General features: G+C 43.1%; 1 non-coding gene across 1 annotated transcript; it reads right to left on the reverse strand.

The window, feature by feature from the left end:
* Positions 1–1,439: 1,439 nt before the first annotated feature.
* trnad-guc (transfer RNA aspartic acid (anticodon GUC)) lies at positions 1,440–1,511 on the reverse strand. Its single transcript has one exon. It is a non-coding gene; the product is annotated as a tRNA-Asp (tRNA).
* Between the last annotated feature and the right edge of the window lie 4,778 nt (positions 1,512–6,289).

Raw genomic sequence — 6,289 nt, forward strand, 5'->3', positions numbered from 1 at the left:
ACTGTACATCATTGTTAGTTACTGCTATCCGCTGTAAAGGTAGATACAGGTGCAAGACTTTGCAATAACGACCTAAAAGCAGTTGTTATGATTCCAGGGAACGCGGCTGATTTTTAGAGTCTATACATCATGAAGAAACGGCGATCGTGTGAGAAAGACTTATTCTGTACGGATGACAGGGCCAGCATTTCGGACCCAAGGGAAAGGCTATTGTGCATCGGAAAGAGACAAAATCATATCATTATATAGAAAACTCGTCGTAGTATTTAAAAACCAAGTAACTAACACTGTTATTAAGTGCGGACTTTAAATCAAGTGGTCGCGGTCGTTTTTATTTGCATAAAACTTTAAACGTGATCTTGAAAATATAACGCTTGCAACAAACATCCATGCATAGTGTGTTACTGCGAATGAAAATACGCGGGTCGCAATTTATGATCCAAGTGTATAATGGTAAATAATTAAATAAATAAAACCGCAGGCTTTCACATCGAGTGCACCCCAATAACGTTTCATTGAAATGTCCATGTTATGTACGCCGGGCACTGATGGATGCAGGCCTAGCGATCTCTATAACAATGCCAAGCAAAGAATGTCACTGATTTACCAAAGCGGTCAGTTTTCGGGGATCCTGCGGCAGCTGGGAGAAGAAGAATCGGGCAGGTTTCAGAATCGGCGAGCGCTCGGATAAAAGGCACCGATTTCCCAGCCGCGCTTTTCTTTTCGGAACCAGCAGAAGTGCCCTCCGCACCATCCTCGGCGCTAGGACACGCCGGCCACTTTATTACCCTAAAACAGGGAGCATACACCGATCTTCAAAGCCAAACTTACCTTGCCGATTTTCGCTTAACTGCTTCTCAAACTCATCGAAATCGGACATTTTTCAGTCCGTACTAAAGACGTATTGCAAAATAAGCAGAGGTCCAACAGTAGGCCTTTGAATGGGCTACAGGCTGCATTGGGTTCTGCTGCTTTTTCTTCCGAGTCGCCTGCCCCTCCTCCCCCGAAGTCATCGGCTCTTCCTCGGTTGTATCACACACAGGTTCGGAAACATTCGATGCGCATTACCGTCCCCTCCTGCACTGGAGGGTTAAGGACAACGTGATTATATCGAACCAAAATTGAAATGTGCAAGTTGACTTTCCTAGTTATACGTCTTCATTTTTATTCTGGGTTTAACAACCATGAGTTTATGACGTATTTTACATGATTAGTTGGCGACTGGACCTTATTGTTTATATCTCTTATTAAGGATCCATCCATCCATACATCAATTATCAAAACCACACACTTACAATCCGAGTCTAGTTTCATATGCTGCGCTGCTGAGCGACCCGCAGAATATTATGCATGAGTACAAGTCACAAGCCCCGTTTCCACTAACACGGGGCCGGTTCTAGCTTGGTGCCTTTTGAGACCGAGGCAAAAAGATGCAGACTCTCCCCGTCGGGGAATCGAACCCCGGTCTCCCGCGTGACAGGCGGGGATACTCACCACTATACTAACGAGGAGATGTACGCGCACTACTTTTACATCTTCAAGATAAACAGCGGATGACTACTAACATTTGCGAGTAATCAATGACTGAGCTTCATGTCATGACCATGGTGCTCAAGAGAAGAAAAAATACATAATGTACGTCCACTGATACCAGAACAACCATATAGCTTTATACTAAGACGATGATTAAACGGAAAATTCCTTTACAAAACACTGCCACAAAATCATAGTTTCGCAATATTACATCGTGCAACGGGACACAGTGTAAGTACGTGAAGTCGGTAATTAAATCAAGAAAAAAAAGTGAGAGGAAAAGAATACTTTTCTATTATCATATTTTTCTAACTGGCCAAACTGAGTCATATTTTGATTATACACACTAACAGAAAAACAGTGCAAATCTCCGGTAGTCCGTTTCACTTGCGCTCCGCTATGGGGCAGTAACAAGCAGAGCTTAAGTGTGGAAGGAAAAAAAAAACACAGGACAGCATCAATCCCAACTTCACAAACGCCGGAGATCGAGATGCTGTAAGCATGACAATTAACATCTTTATCCAAGGGAACAGCTGCAAGACACAGATGCCGCGCCTAACAAAGGTAGGATCGATTCCGAAGTTCAGGCATTTACAGACGCGGACTCTTCTGGAGTTGATTTTTTTCGGGAGATACGCATCAACTTCAAAAGTATGAACCGCATTATATCTATATCTGTTATGACGTTGTAGCTATTGATACTGATGCATCACAAAAATAATTTAAATGTTTTTTCATTCTGACATATGTTCGTTCGGACGAGGATTTTATTATATGAGATAAGTTTTAAATGAAAACTTTTTTTAATCTATATGATTAATTCTCGAATCTAAGCCAGACTTCACATAAATCATTCATTCATAAATATAATGGAACATACAACATCCAGGTATCCATGAAATTTATGATCAGGCTATACGTTTGTGATAACAACAAAACAACACAACATGTATATTTACAATATATGGGCCTATTGTTTAATATTGCCTCCAAATTATAGCCAGACAATAACGCAATAGGCCGACATCAAACTATTTTCATGTAAAACAAAAGTGCTGGCAGTTTGCTTGTGCTTACAGACCCCGCCTTGAGCCCATCCAGAAAGATCCCAAAAATAACCGACAAGCAAAGGTTGTAACAATCTGAGCATGTTTAGTTTAATGTAATCAGGAGCCGAATTAATAACGCGAATAAATGATCAAACCGAAAGTCTGTAGTCGGGAATATCCGATAACGTCTTTGACGTGCAGTTAAGATAGTCAGAGGAAAAACCTTGTAGTTTACTTATATATATGCCTAAATATATGAGTGTGTCTCTCCGGTGATTTAATGATGAATATAACGATTACATATCAAATCACACATTAAGCAATTATTATATTACTAGGTTGAACGTTTTCACTATGTCTGTCGTCACCTTGATTTCACGATTTTGACTATTCTTCTTATCCCAGATTGAACAAGTCATTGTGGCGATGCAAGATCCCGACATGGGGATAAAGATGAAGAATCAAAGACTGTTAATCACAGTGATTCCACATGCGATGACAGGTGCACGATACATATTTTACTTTTTAAAAATAATTTTTCGTGCCGCCCGGGTTGTCTTACACCCGGCCGTGCAGTGTCCCGGGGGCCGGGTCCTAATGGTCATTTAAGCCCTTCACAGGAAAGCCCATACATCGGCGGTCTTCGGGAATCCTGTGCATTAAGACTGTCATCGATCTCCTTGCGCTCATATTTATTTATGTAATTTATTTATCGAGTTCAGCGTTTTTGATTTATGACGGCTTAATGCATTTCTCGACTCTAACTAGATGCCTTCCTCGCTATGCCTTCCCAGGAAATGATATCGTGGAGTGGCTAATTCAGAAGTACTCCATCATGGAAGAAGGTAGGGCCGAGAAGTATGTAGGGAAGCGTTACCTGGTGCTCTTATGTGAGGTTAATCGATTGTTTTTTTCCCTTCGTGACGACGATGGCGCCCCTGCTGGCGAAAGACGTCATCAGGTTTTTTTTTTTTTGTAATAAAATAACAGAAATAAACGAGTCTTTTGAATAATAAATACAAATGAAGTAATAGAATTTGTCATCCATACAACAGATTAGCCTAGCTGCATTTATGTGTAAGCATATGCAATTCACGTGTCTGACAGAAGCATGTTCTGTTCCATTGATATTGCTGAGCCTGTGAATTAATAAATGTCAGAATTGAGCTTGTCCATAACATAGACACCCCATTCGCCTGAAGCTTTTGGGATTTTCTTCCCCTGGCGTCAATTTATCTGCTGAATTATTTATCTTTCTGCTGAGAGGCTATTAGTACAAATAATCTGTAGGCCAGTCCCGAGTCGCGCCGCTACGCATGCTGAGCTGTACGGTTTGATAGTCCCGATGCAAACTTCGCTGATAGCCAGAGGCAGTCAGTCATGCCTGGAGAAATATCGCTATCCGTCTCCCTCATTATGCACTTCTGCAAGACGCTGTTGTCCTGAATTCCCGGGCGATGCAGATGAGGTTTTAAATAGCAAGGGAGCAGATTTCCCTGATTTACAGCCCAGATTGGAAAAGAAGTCGGAATGGAAAGGAGGGGACTTTTAGGCAGTAGATGGCAGATGCATTAACAGACTTGAATGGGCAAAAAACCTGTTGCCCCGGTAAGCAGTTACCCCTCCCTGTAAACACTAGGCTTCCCCCTAGCAGCGCTGTTGCTGCGCCGGTCTGAAACCCCCGGGAGCGCCTGACTGCCAATGGCCGCGGAGGCAGCCGGAAAGTGGAAAGTCCCAATTACTCGTAATTAATTATAGTTCCGATGAGGAATGCACCATCCCCGCGGCTTATTCTGTGCACCATGTCAACGTTTTTTCCAGTTACTTGCTATACCATAAAATAAAATATAATATGCCTACTCAGTTTCTAGTTATCGTGTGTTCTACTGTATTCCACTGACAAAAATTTAGAGAATTACTATGCCTAAATCTGGGCTACGAGTAGTGGATTTGTTTGAGCTTTGAGTAGTTTACGTGGAAATGAGTGACCACTTTGTGTGTTTTCAGAGGCACTTCATGTGGGGAATCTGATCGTGAAGCACGGCTACATTTACCCCCTAAAGGACCCCAGGACGCTCGTCCTGCGGCCCGACGAGACGCCGTATCGCTTCCAGGTAACCTAAAACCACGGTTTCTTCAGATGGAGGGCAGCGCGAGAGGGTGGTGGCCATGTGGGGGGGCACGCATATCGAAACTATTCGTTGGAGAGACTGCGGAATTACCGTGTAGGACAGTATTTCTCAATCTGGTCCGGGCTCCAGAGCTGAGAGGGTGCAAAAACGTAGACTGTCTGGTAGGGAGCTGGGAGGGAGCAAAAACGTGGATCATCTGTGTGTCGCCGAGGACCGGATTGGGAAACACTGATGTATGAGAACCAATGCCAGTTAAAGTAGCAAAATGCCTTCCACCCGCCTTGTCCCTGACATGTTAAATCACAAAGCACCTTTGTCACGCTGCTTCTGAATAGTTTCAAATGACAGCATCTCCTTTTTGCTAGACTCCGTACTTCTGGAGCTCTCAGCAGTGGCCAGCCTCCGAGCTAGATTACGGTGATTACCAATTATTAATCATGTGCTCGCCTATTACATCATTACTTCCCTTTACTAGAATAATAGAAAAACACAGTTTCTTGCCATGTCTTTCTTTTGCTCTTCTAAAGCGATTTATTTGACTAAGAAGAATATCAGAAAGCAAGGGCAGCTGATAGACTATGAAAAGGTAAGAGAAAATTTTTATTTATGTACATTTCAATGCTATTCTTATTCGCTGGTCTGAAGCATTGCTTGATGAGATCATGTGATAGCTGAATGCTCATGGGAGTTTTACTTACACAAAATATTATGAGGGTAGAAGGAAAAATGATTGGTTCAGAGAGATAACCAATTAGATTGTACATGAGGTGGATCCGAGCAACTAGAGGAGGCAGGAGCAACCAATCAGATGTCTTGGTCCTGCCTCCTCTGCAATCTGATTGGTTATCTATCCGAACCAATCATTTTCCTTCTGCCCTCAGAACATTTTTGTGTAAGAAAACCTCCCACCAATTATGCACATAGTAGGATCGCACATAGACATCCACCAACTTGCCGCCATGTTGCGTCAGGGTCAACGCATTTTAGGTTCTCATCAGTAAGAGGGTTTGTGAATCCGACACTGCCAGCTGATATCCTGGGAGGGGTTCGGCCTGTGAGTCATAACGTGAACCCATGCAGCAACGCAGCCAGCCGTGCGACCTGGCAATGTCGCATTTAAACATCGTCTCCGCAGGACAGCTACAACATGTTGCACAAACGGATCAACCACACCTGGGACTTCGTGGTGATGCAGGCGAAGGAGCAGCTCAGGTAAACCCCACCCCAGCCCGGGAATACTGTCGCATCGAGCTATGAAATCAATTTCATAAATGCACACAAGGGGACAGATGAGAATGGATGAATAAATCTCGTATTAAGAGGATGATGATGTTACCTAAATTAAAAAGTAACATGGTGTGTGGTCATAATTTCCCTCCTATCTGTTAAATCAGACCTCAGCCTAAACACTAGAGTCGGAAATCCATTTCTAAGTGAAAAAGGAAACAGAAAAATGAAAACCCTACCTTGCAGTTCAGTGATTACCGCTATATGCTAATTACCCAGTATGCTTTCTGACTCTCCATCGACTGCTCTGCTCCTACCAGGGCAGCCAAACAGAGGCGCAAGGCGGAC

Source organism: Brienomyrus brachyistius, unplaced genomic scaffold (genome assembly GCF_023856365.1).
Source record: "Brienomyrus brachyistius isolate T26 unplaced genomic scaffold, BBRACH_0.4 scaffold101, whole genome shotgun sequence".
NCBI classification, from domain to species: Eukaryota; Metazoa; Chordata; class Actinopteri; order Osteoglossiformes; family Mormyridae; genus Brienomyrus; species Brienomyrus brachyistius.